Source organism: Thunnus maccoyii, chromosome 13 (genome assembly GCF_910596095.1).
Source record: "Thunnus maccoyii chromosome 13, fThuMac1.1, whole genome shotgun sequence".
Classification (NCBI taxonomy): Eukaryota; Metazoa; Chordata; class Actinopteri; order Scombriformes; family Scombridae; genus Thunnus; species Thunnus maccoyii.
The window spans coordinates 21,284,653-21,297,997 of NC_056545.1; the positions used below are offsets into that span (position 1 = coordinate 21,284,653).

At 37.3% G+C, this 13,345-nt stretch overlaps 1 long non-coding RNA gene across 3 annotated transcripts in view; it reads right to left on the reverse strand.

Annotated features, from left to right (window-relative positions):
- The window catches only part of LOC121909624, a 71,511-nt gene extending 58,864 nt beyond the window's left edge, over window positions 1-12,647 (reverse strand). For 2 of the 3 annotated variants that reach the window (XR_006099488.1, XR_006099487.1), the window contains exons 1-2: window positions 12,570-12,647; window positions 10,570-10,620 (exon numbers count right to left, since the gene is read on the reverse strand). This is a non-coding gene — a long non-coding RNA (uncharacterized LOC121909624). Of the gene's footprint in view, window positions 1-8,236; window positions 8,280-8,425; window positions 8,545-10,569; window positions 10,621-12,569 lie in introns of those variants that run through there. The other variant, XR_006099489.1, reaches the window with a different exon arrangement.
- Between the last annotated feature and the right edge of the window lie 698 nt (window positions 12,648-13,345).

Consider the following 13,345-nt stretch of genomic DNA (forward strand, 5'->3'; position numbering starts at 1 on the left):
AATGACTGCATGCAATGAGTGAATGTTGCTCAGTGTCTGCTGGATGTAGAAATATGCAGCTGTTTGCTAATATGTTCTCCATAACAACTTTAACATGAACAGTATGTCAGGGTTGTGTCTCTGTCGGCTTGATTTGGGTTCTTCTGCCCACTACTGGCTAAAAATTGATTAATGCAGCTTTAAGTTTACTTATCAATTGTAGCCTATTTATTTCAACCTCTTATTTACAACTCATATGATGAACAGAAGGCTATTATGACTGGAGGTTAATTATACTGAGTTAAAATACATTTTAATGCTGTCCTGTTGTAATATAGAGTGGACATCCCTGTGGGTCAGTTCTGGTAATGTAGACCTACTCTGGGATCCAAGTTGGGCCAGGTCCAAATTATACTCAGTCAAGTTGGGTCCAGACAGCTTCTGTTCTATCGCTTCTATCTGATATTTGTGATAGTGGAAGCGGATTGACTACCAGCTCTGATCATGTGATGTGTCATAAACATAATATCTTTGATTCAGATTAATCGCAACAGACAAACTTGAGGCCAAATGAAGGATATAAACTGTGAAGTTCAAGGGAAAAACAACAACAACAAAAAGATGGTTTTCAACATGGCTGCTCTTTACTTTGTGGCGCATCATGCTGCTGCCAGCGTTACCTCGGTCTGTCCGGTTTGCCCTCATTCTGGTTCGGATGTAATTACCCTCAGGTCAATTTCTTCCTGACTGTCCTCAGGTCCCTTTCGGTTCGGATCTCTTTTTGAGTATGAAATTTTGTTTTGGATGGATGCTACTTGCTCTCAATGGTGACTTGAAACTTTAGCTCTAATGAAGATTCATACAGCTAATACACAACAACCCAGACAGATAATACACAAATAGCGCCACCTTCCTGGTTCATTACCACCAGATTTATCAGTTCAGCTCTCATCTGTCAACATCTATGTGAGCTGCCAACAATGTTAAACACTTCTGCCCTTAAACAAGCAGCCAGCTATTAGCCACAACATTCTCTCTATTGCATTCATGTTTACACAGAGCAATACATTCATGCAACATGTCCTTTGGGCTCTTGTTCATGCTTAAACATATTTGAATTTTAAGCGAGAACAGCAGCTCTGACCACAAACACATAAGTCAAGTCAATTTTTACAAAGCAAACCTCAAGTGGAGATGATCTACCACCAACACTCCAGAGTGAATGAGCTGTATATGACGTTATTATAATTGGAGTAATGTTAACTTAGTACACATTACTGGTTTACAGGTGGACTACTGTTATTTGAATCAGCAGGAGTAAATCCTGTCTGCTATGAAGCGAAAACACCACACTGCCCTGCTGCTTCCTGTGTGTGCAAGTGTGTGTTTATTTCTGGACATGTGAGATGTCTGAACAAATAAACACAAGAAAACAAACATACCCTGAGAGAACCAGAGCAGCTGAGTCCAATCCGAAGATGAACCAAAGACCAGTCAATGCATCATAAAATTCAACAAACACAACACACGCCCCCCCCTTTTCCCCCAACACACACACCTACACAAAGAGATAAATAACAGCTCATGTAAAGACAATCTGTAAGAGTGCTACAGAACTGTGCAGTTAACTAAAAAAGTATTACAGCCGTTGAACAAGAAGATAAAAACATTTTGTTTTGATCCTTCAGCTGTTTGTGAGTAACTTACCCCTTTCCACACAAGTCTGCTTGTTGTCAGTCCTTCATTCCAGCTAGGCAAGTTTGTTCCTTCAGATTTCGTCTCAAGATGGAGGCAGAAACTCTCCAAACACAATTCCTTTGCTCAGAGTTTTTGTTATTTTGAGTCCACCAGCTCCTGTACTGCTTCTGTCCTGCTGATTGCTGCATGAGCTGCTAACATGACAGCATTTGATAAACAACCAGTTGGAATGAGGGAGACCAGTGAGTGCTGAAACACACAGGTGCATGCTGACTCCCAGCGAATACAAACAGAGAGAGGCATAGACAGCTCAGAAGAGCACAGTATGAAACGGCTCCTTTGCCAGTGCTTCCCCTTGTGTGGGACTCCGACCTTACTCCACCTCCCTCCTCCTCCTCCTCTTCCCAGCACCTCCCCCCACCTCCCTCCCTCCCTCCCTCTCAAACAGCTCCAAGACAGAACAGAAAAGAAAGGACTCAGAAGTTGCTGTTTCTTGAGCTCTTTCCTGTATACAGTTGTAGGTACAACACAGAACTCTTCTGTTTGCTTGCATAATACACAAAACAACTTTTGTACACGGATGTTTTTTAATCCACCATATCCTGAAAGAATAGCACCTCTTTCTTGCCACAGCGAAGTCATTTCAGAATGACAGGCATTTGTACAAACTAAGCTAATTTTTTCAACTTTTCTAAAGATAAGCAACCCTTAACCATGACAGCCATTCCTTAACATTATCTTTGTAGAGATCAATGATAGAGTATAAGGGAGATGAAAGCACTGATGTGTTACATGTTTAGCTTTAAAGGTGCAGCGTGTAGGATTTAGTAGCATTTAGCAGAACAGACTTGGCAGATATAGAATATAATATTCATAAGTATGTTTTCATTAGTGTATAATCACCTGAAAATAAGAATAATTGTGTTTTTGTTACCTTAGAATGAGCCCTTTATATCTACATAGGAAGTAGGTCCTCTTCCATGGAGGTTGCCATGTTGCTCTGCCATGTTTCTACAGTAGCCCAGAACAGACAAACTAAACACTGGCTCTAGAAAGGGCCTTTTACATTTTTTGCGGTCACCATAGGTTCTCCTACACACTTGGAAGGGGAAGGGTATTCAGTTGGTTGCAAACTGCAAACTCACCACTAGATGCCACTAAATCTTACACACTGGACATTTAAGTCATGCCACAGAATAAAAAGGATCTGATATTGCTTTCATTGCATAAAACCCTGTTTACCAATTGTCATTTTGAAAAACAAGCACTTTATGCTCCCCCAGACTAATTTAGAGTTCAAGCATCACAGAGATACGCTGAATTGTAAAATTTATTTGAGTGGTCACTGAGCATGGCAATGTTATATCGTTCACATAAAATGCCCTGATAAACAGCGGCCCTATTATAAAGAAAACATAACTTTAACTGATTGCATGAATTTTGAATGCAATGAAATTTTTAAAACTACTGAATACAGTAACCATGAATTAGTGGTTAATATTATCCGAGCCCAACAAAACAGCCAAGAATAACTATCATGATGGTGTTGAAATTCAGTTTTAGGCAAGATGGGAGGACTCATGGAGGCAGGGGCGCCGGATTAATTTCAGAAGTGCTGGGGCCAAAAAGTGTGTGTGTTTGTGTGTATGTGTAGCGGTAGATAGACCGGAGACCCTCACTAAATCTTTGCAAAGTAACTATAGCTTGTGGGATTAGATACAAGTATTTTTGTTCAGTTACCCCAAACTACAAGTTTACAAGACAGTAACACTTCTGCAGCTGAGTAACAGTAAGCAGGCAACAGGAATGTTAATGTTGTCCTTGTGTTGTAAGCAGCCATGCCCCAAATCTATATTTAACGATAAATCTGAAAAAAAACATTACCTTCCTACTGCTTCACCTTCACAAATTACCAAAATGCCTTGCTGTTGTGAAAATGTCATTCATAGCCTACAACAGCTTAAATAAACTTTGGGAACACCTCAATTGCCTTTACTCAAAAAGGAAATGCTTTGGACCTGTCATTTCAATGCAACATCATGAATTAATTAATGAGTTCACGTTCAAAATGTGTGTGTTAACTGGCTGGTTGCCTGCATGTGCCGAACAGGTTTCGCCTATGGGTGTAAGCGTCCAATTAAGAAACATCATTTCACTTGGAAAATATTCCTCTCATTTTATGTTTACCTGATTTATTTTACCTAATGTCTTAGAGTGGACAGGAATGATTGAAACGTCTTTTTGCCATAAGTGTTGAAAAATAGGGGCATTTGCAAGGATACAGTGATTTGCAACTTAAAAAGAATGTGGGAGGAGGGTAAAGTGTGTGGGGGGGCAGTGGCCCCTTGGACCCCCTACTTCCGGCTTTTGGAAACATCACTCAATGCCTCCCTCCGGCAAAAGCTGGCCTCAAACAGCTCTTACTAGCTCTCACTTGTCTAATTTCTGAAAGACCATGTAGTGTTTAGTAGGACAAAAGCACAACTGAAATGTTTTACAAAATCAAAACAAATCAGTCATTTATTTGGTACCATAGCTGGATTTGTTAAAATGAAATCCAGAAGGAGTCGAATAAACAACATGTGATCTGGACAGTTTTATTAGGTAGAGACTTCACTGATTCAGGACCACTACACTAGAGGCATCTGTCGACGTTCCTGACTGATCTGTATTTGCTGCAGTATTTCCACATAGCCTCGTTCTTGTACTCTGAAGTCAGTTTAGCTCGTCTTGACAGTATGTAACGGTCTCACTAACTCGTGACAGCTGTGTCAAACTCTATTAGAGCTCAGGATGACTAGCTCTGTTGTTCAAAGGCAAAAGGCTAAATCTGTAATTACAAAAACCTCTTCAATGTGAAATCATTCAAGTCACCTTCATATATATTGGGGCTGTCACTTTTCAAAAAATCAAATTCAAACAAATACAAACTATCATGCAATAGAACCAAGGAGTGTAGCCTAATTCTAAACTAATGTCAAGCTGTAAAATTAACATGTTTCTGTTCATTTTCCTTGGCTGCCTCGCTTGAGTGACAAGCTAACAGGTCTTTTTGTTGTCAAGGTAATGTTACTGTTGCAAATGCATTTTTAAAAGTGAGCAAACATTTTTAATCCTTGATTTGTCCATCTATTGTGTTGAATACAAAATGCTCTCACAAAGTCTCACAAAGTTTGATTTTCAAATAAAAAGTGACAGTCGTAGTAATAAGTAATATCACTAGTTATACTGGAAAAATTACAGTGAATGTGAATGTATTTGTGTTTTTATCTCTGCTCACTGTTAGTAGCCAAAAACATTCAGGTAGGAACTTCTCATAAAATTACATTTATATAACATTAAAGTTTATATCACTTGTAGCTGATTAACATGAATTCAGTAAGTAACTTAACAGCCCCTTTTCACAGCAGACATTTTGACCTGCCATAGTAGGAAAAGCCCAGGTGTAGGTAATAACATTAACCATGAGTTCTATTCCCAGTAAGCCATGACAGTGTGACAGTGAACCAGCATGTACAATACCAGGACCCTGGTAACTCCACTCTGTAACACGACTGTACAATGCGAGTCAAATGTTTTTGTGGTTCCAACAAAGTGTTAACGCCTCTCTGGTGAAACAATGCAGCTGATTGCATCATGTCAATCTCAGGAGTCACATTCTCCCACTATCCTATCAATTATTCAAGCCTTTTAGATGAACACTTTAAATCAAGAGACCTAGTTTTTCCTATCAATGCTGATTTGGTCCTTGACAGATTTTTGGGATGAATTAAGTTCTTTTCCTATATCATTTCAGTTTCATGTTGTAGCTATAAGTTTTAAAATTTAAATTAATTAGGTTGCCACTCAAAATGTTTCTGCCGTCTTTTGAATTTTGGTTATTTATAACTTCAGTTACTTTCCAAAGTTGAATGCTAAACCTAAATAAATTCAAGAAGGTATGGGACCAGATTCAGGTTCGATAAAGAGATTCAATACTGGATTCAGACTCAATAAGCAGATTCGACAAACACTGATTTCATCTTCAGTTCACAGATATCGCCAGAAACACTGCAAGGATAAAGTGACATCCAATGTCATCACAACCTGTAAACAATAGTACCAAAAACTATACTACACAGGTACAACGAGAGACCTTGGACCAAACATACACAATTAATTTAACGACCTACCTCAGCCTGCTCTTCGTGAATGGATGGACTTGAAGTGTCTGTCTCCTAAATGTAGATAATCATCACAGGTTCACTGGTTTGTCCACTGGTGAAGTAGGTCCATCTTTAAGAAAATCCACACGATTCTACACTTAACATTGTCCTCCCACATTAAGTGCAACATTCACACAGATTTTGGAGGAAAATGGATATAAACTACTTACAGTGGCAACAGCAGTCCCCTGATAGTACTTCTGTGGGTCATAACCTGCACATTACAGTCCACTTGTGTCATTTTTGGTTTTAATGAGCTTAGTACCACACACAGCAAGGACTCTTTTCACACTGTCTTAAGGAAACAAAACTTTCAGTTCCCTCACTGTCCTGGCCAATGTCATTACCGACAGGAAGCCCAACAGACTTGCATGACAGCCACTTTAGATACCGCTTGGCCTCAGCTGTTCTGCAATGTGTCTGAAGACCCTCACCAGGTCCAACAAGAGGACAGTAGCCTAATACCACTGTCAGAACTTGCCAAGACACAAGCCAGCCTACAAGTTGAGACAGAATGCAAAAGTACTAACACTGTTTCCGTTGGGGACAGGATGGATATAGACAATCTAATTTCACCCCTCCCCACTATGTGACATGTCTAAATCAGAGTTTGAGAAGCATTCACAAAGAGCTAACTATACTAACGATCATGATTGGCCAAACAACCATGTTGCCACAATCATTAATATGAGCTATTCTCATTGCAGTTTTTCTCGATTGCTAAAACACATTTCTTGAAATTTTGCTCCATTTCCCAAAACTCGAAACGCAGATGTTAACTGCACGCTCATCTTCACAAACTTCAAACTTCCATGTCAAAACTAATCTCTCCACTTGAAGCTAATCTTACATCTAAACCAAACTTTGCCTTCAGACATCACTCAGAAGCCATCAAACACACATATACTACAAAACAGCTATTACACACCGGTGAGATCAATTCAAAACACTACCGTAAAAACCTGTGACTGCAATCAATAATGGTGCCTATGGTTTTCCCCCAGAGCAACCTCTTTACACGATGAACACAATATAAAGACACAACTCATGTATACATTTTCAAAATTTTTCAGTCCTCAATGTACTGAGTAAAATAAGTGTAAGTAATAAAGAACATAGAATACAGTAAAATAATTTCCATGTATTTACCGATATACACCAATAGAAAAAAACAGTTTGTGCATAAAGAAAGAAATTACATTTATTCTGCCTCTGTCTCTGTCTTTGTGGATCCATTGTTCCAAAACAAGTGAACTGACCCATGGACCTGTTATCTATCTATCCTGAGGTTCTGATTGGTGTGCATGGTTCAATAATAAGGTCTGCTCGATTGCCCGGAGCAAGTAAAATGCCACAGCGGGCCAACAACTCACTTGCCTGAGCGGGCGAGTAGTTAAGAAAATAAAATAAAATAAAAAAATGTTTCAGTCTTTTTTTTTCAGTCATCATCATATCATAAATTATGTTCTCATTCTCTGGAACACAGCACAGCCCCTAGGCTTGAAGGTATGATTTTCAATACCATCGAATATTCAGATGCCCCTCTTTCTATTAAACTGATGCGGAGATGCTATATTGAGATTATGTATTGTAGTGGACAGCAAGGGCCGCCAGAGGTCAGTATCTACTGGCTGAACAGGCAGCCGAGCTGAGAAACATGGCAACTGCGAGTGGTATGGAATCATGAAAATATTGCCACGTATGACTTTATCTTGAGATGTCTTCTTCCAACTAGAAAAGCAGCTTATTAGCCACAGGATTTTATTCAACTGCCAGTCTGCCACCACCACCTGCACATCATCTCCGTTCAGCCCACGGATGTGTTGTATCTGTCATCGGGTCCTCCAGCAATAATCTATGGAAGAAGGGCATTTATTTCCTATCTATCCATTATTCTATGGGCTCTAAGTATTTAAACCCAGCAAGACTTGTCTAAGTAGGCTAATTGCATATCAGACACAGAGAATTGTAAGCTAGTCAATGTCATACATGCTACATTGACTTCTATCACCCGCAGCTCAGCTTTTACATTTTTTGTTTTCTTTTAACACAAATACCATCATATACCGTAAACTCTGGTGAAATATCAGGAAGGTATGAAGGTATAAAAAAAAATAGATACCGCCCAAGCCTAGTAGCCCCCTCACCTTGTACACATTAGAGAATATTGGCGCACATCGTTGGCTAATCAAGAATTGAGGATTATGGATCAGGATTATGTGAGCACTGTCACATAGAGGAATCAGTGGAGCGTGTAATTTTTCACTGCAATAAATACTCTTGAGAACAAGAAACTTAAAGAGGGAAATCAGGAAGCTTAGAATGGAAGAAATGAGTCTAAAAGATGAACTTACCATCAGGTTACGGAGTCTATTCCATTATTTGAAAGAAACTGTGCTGATCAAAAGAATTTAGTGTTCAGTAAAATAGCGGATGGGTCATATGATTATCAATATGCAAGATGTTTGTTGCTTTGTGTCTATGATACTCTGTGTCCTTGTTCTGTTTCATTTACTTAAATAAAGATTAAACATGACAATTACCTTTAGTCTTTGTTGTTATTTGATAACTGCTGATAAATAAAACAATTTGAACAAGGGCAGGTAAAAATTGACTTTGGGCAAGTAGATTTCTGACCCACTTGCCCGACCAGGCAAGTGAAGTAAAAGATCAACGTTGAACCCTGGTGTGTGAACAAGTTTGACTCTTAGTGTTTCCACCTGGGGAAATGTGTGTTAATTGGTTTCCAGCTGTGATGACTTGAGTTAATGATATTGAATGCCAGTGCTTTCTAAATGAGCACATGAGTGAAAACAGGGGAATAGTGTTTACCGTTTCGGGAAATGGGTCTGTCTTTTGGTAGATGGCGTTTAGTTAACAGGCCCAGTTATAGTGTGTAAGTGATCAAGAAAAACTAACACGTTGCAGCACTGCAACCATGGCATAGTGAAACACTGATAATTGTTTATCAATAACTTGCAGAGAAGCTACTAATTAGTTGATTAATTGATTAGTTGACCAACAGAAAATGTTTAGATTAACATTGTAATAACCAACGAATTATTCAGCTTAATTAAAGCTGCTCTCTCCATATTTTTAGATAATAATAAATGTAGCATCTTTTAGCTCATTGTTTTCTCTTGCAGAGAAGCTACTAATTAGTTGATTAATTGATTAGTTGACCAACAGAAAATGTTTAGATTAACATTGTAATAACCAACGAATTATTCAGCTTAATTAAAGCTGCTCTCTCCATATTTTTAGATAATAATAAATGTAGCATCTTTTAGCTCATTGTTTTGGTTTTATGGTCGTTTTGATTCACTCTCACCACTCTCATCAACCTTGTTTCCAGCTGCAGGAGGCAACTGTTTCCAGCCAAAAAGCTCTAATAAAACCATTTTACTCTGCCTGCCCGACACCAAACATCATAGTAGCAAGTGGAGTTTTCAAACATCATATTGATGCTCTAAGATTGAAATGACAGAAAACACAGTACATGAGGGAACACAAGAAAGATACTTTTTTTGTCCAAACTCACAACAGAAGAAATGAAGGCCAACTTACGTCAGCGTTGATTCCTTATCTGAGGGTTGGTTGTCTAATTTTAAGTGTGACAGACAGAGTTGCTATCTTATCTTAAAAATAAATGGAGGTCTATTTACATCTTTGGAGTGGATGAAAGGCAAACTATAAACAGTTATAGAGATGTAGTGAGATAGAAGACACACTGTATATACTTGTATAACAATAATAAAACAGAAATTCCAATTTAATCAATTAATAAACCAAGATTTTAGATTTATCAAGTATGTAACTGATTCTCATTACTGTGCATAGGGGATAATCAGGTCCAGCTTATACCATGGCCATTTCTATGTAATACACCTCTTAAATGCAACCCATTCACCACCATCTTTGGAGTAACACCAGTGGAAACTCATGCAACAGCATTTAGTAGCTTCATAGCACGCTGACTAATTCTCATGAACTGGAAATCCAACAAACCCCCCCCCCTTCAAGAGACGGATACTGGAGGTGTTGTCCTTTCTTCAGCTTGAGATAATAAGACATACATTGAGTAGGTCCTATGACAAGTTTCCCCATTTATTGAATATGTAGGAACTGACTCTTTGATATACTGTACCATCTGACTGATGTTTTATTCTATTTAGCTTATTGCTAATATAACTAAGGTTTATACATTGGATCTTTTTTTAAATTTGCTTTCTATCTATAATTATATTTATTTATTTATTCATATTCCTATGTATTTATTTAATTTTATTATTATTTATGTATTATCATTTAATTTATTCCTTTACTTTTTTCTTCTCTCCTCTAAAATGTATTGTTTTCCATTGTTCTTTCCTCCTCAGTAAGTTCTTGGGAGGGATAAGATGTGGGCACAATGCAGGGTAATGTTTGTGCCAGTTCAGTATTTTTGTTTGTGTGTGTGTGTTTATATAAATGCAAAACTCCTTAAATAAAGTTATGAAAAAAACAGTGATTCATTCATTTATTTAAGACAATACAATATACTATGAATTTATGATAATATAATGCTGAAAACTTCAAACCATCAGCACTGCTATGCCTTTTTTTCATATTTACTGTCTTCTGTGGTCCCTGAAGAACAGTGGAAACAAACAAAAATCTTAAAGTGAGTGAGTCACTGATCACCTACCGGATACCTGCAGGGGTGTTGATCTTTGCTGCCGCTGCCCTCTGGCCCCTGCTAATAAAGAGCATGGATGTGTAAGTGTAAGGGCACATAACCAGTAAGCACCAAGCAACGGTACCTTATTTTACTTATGCTAGTTTATGAGGAATACATGTTTTACAAGACATGTTTTGGTATCAGTTGTTTTTGTGGGATTACTAATCCAGTAACCTTGTTTTGCTCGCAGATTGTTGTTGAGGGATTGATCTCAAAAGAATCATCAAAACTAGCTTTGAGTTTGTCATTACCATCAAAATAATAATTTTAATAATAATAAAATAATAATATTAATAATTTCCTGATTATCATTACAAATATGCTGCACCTACTATATGATCTTACTTAAACCTGCTTAAAGCTGTCTCAGACATCACCTCTCATCAGGTTAGATGAAGACACAAGTTATTTCACAGGGTCTTTATTCTGTTTCAATATTTAACCCTCAAAAGTAGAATTTCTAAGCACATAACCCACAAATTAAAAACAGAGTGCTTTTGCCAAACCCTCACAATTATGTGCCAAATGATATTAACATTAAAAAAAAAGCAAAGACTTATCAAATGTAGGTCTGTGTAATAATATTGACCTAAATGGGTGCACAGAACATTAAGAAGGTCAGAAAAGGCTGCCCCATAGTTTATGTGTGCTTGTTTGTAGTTTACTACTAATGATGGCTATTTACCATCACATAGCACCATCTAGTGTTTGTGTCTCAGTCTGTATGTGTGTGTACTTCAGAAGAACTCAATCTCAAACCCAGTTGCAATTTATGTAGGGGATTTCTTTTCGTCATAAATTCTTTCTTTTTCTTTTTTTTAGAGTATTTTGAAACATGTGTTTAGAGATAACTCGAGATTATTCCATTGTGTGAAGACTGTTTCCCAGGGACCCGGACTACAAAATAACCACATTTAATAATTCATACTGCCAGGGAACAGAGTTTTATCTATTTCTGAACACACTGTATTGAGTTTACTGTTGGTCATAATAAAATCTGAATTATGTTATTGTAATATTTCATACAAACAAAACAGACTAATTATGGTTGCATTCAAATCCTATTACAGAATATTTATTAAGTCTTTCATTCTTTTACTTTTCTTTGCATTATCTTCCTTTTTTTCTATCAAACGAGTCCCTACCTGGACTTCATGTTCTGGTAGAGAGAACAGCTGCACGTGTAACTCCCTCTCCTCTATATTACATTTTTACTGCTTTCAACACAAAGTTTAATTTCAGGACAGTGATGAGTGATATCACTTGAGTGTGGTGATATGCTGATGCCATTCAGCAAAGTGCACTAATTGTAAGGATAAAATATTCACATTAAAACATGACAAGATGAATTATAAAACATAATGAATGTGGTTAAAGGTTGTCAGCTCTGTGTTCGTCAAATCACCTGTATGTTAAACATAAATACTGATTTTGAGGTTATAAATCCATATGAAAATGTTTGTATACTAGCAGGCTCTAAGGGGTCAACAGTTTTAATTTTAAAAAATACATTACAATTAACTCCTGATAAATCAAAAAAGAAAAAGCAGCAAAACATCCTATCAAATGTTCAAATAATAAGCTAAACCTGCTTTATTCCTAATTATAAGTTACTGCTTCAGCAAATGTATTAGCTGCAGACCAATGATACAATCACACAGAAAAGTCATCTCACAGTCATCTATATCTACTCTTAACCAGCTTATAGGAGACATTTAAGAGCATTTTAAGTAAAAAGAAGTTTGATAATAGATTTTATGTTTTAATTCGTATTTGTTCCGATGGGTTTTTTTTTTTAAGTTAGTGAGGAGTAAAATTGAAGGATTTGTACATTTATCTTTCGCGGTGTGTAGGATTTAGTGGCATCTAACCGAACAGACTTGGCAGATATGGCATATAATATTCATAAGTGTGTTTTAATTAATGTATAATCACATAAAAAATAATAATCTTTGTGTTTTTGTTACCTTAGAATGAGCCCTTTATATTTACATAGGGAGCGGGTCCTCTTCCATGGAAATCGCCATGTCTCCTCTAGAGACGACCTTTCGCGTTTTTCGCTAGTTTCGCGGCCACCGTAGGATCTCCTACACGCTTGAAAGGGAGGGTGAGGGGAGGGTATTCAGTTTGTTGCAATCTGCAACATCACCGCTAGATGTCACTAAATCCCACACACACTAGTGTGTTACTTTTAGCAGTTTATCTAATAAATATGCACCCTGGTATAATGTTGTCTAGATGGAGAAATATCAGTTAAATTGCCCTTTTCTTGTTTTCACAAATAATAGTAATATTCTTACTCTGATGTCCAATCCTTTTTCTCAACTATAAATGGTGCAAAAACAAAGAATAAGCTGCTAAATAACAGTTACTGCCTCCAAATTGGATGCTGCTAATCTAGAGCCAATTTCAGAGTTGTCCTCTCTGAAGGCATAATAATGCTCCTATTGTATAAACAGGTGTTCCTCTATAGAGTTGGAAAAACCTTGAAAGTGGCTACAGCCTCCTACCTTATCTAAAGACTATACAAACAAAAAATCACACAAACACAAAATGCTTCACCTAAAGTAATGATGATGGTAGGTAGCTGACTTTAGCTTCACTATAGCATTGTCTATCTGTTCATTTAATTTAAAAAGTTGATGCTCCTAATGATATGCACAAACCGTCTATGTACTAAACATTTCAAGCTTATTAAAGTAGTAAAGTACTTCTTCAAGAAAACCAGGAAGTCTCTTCAAGT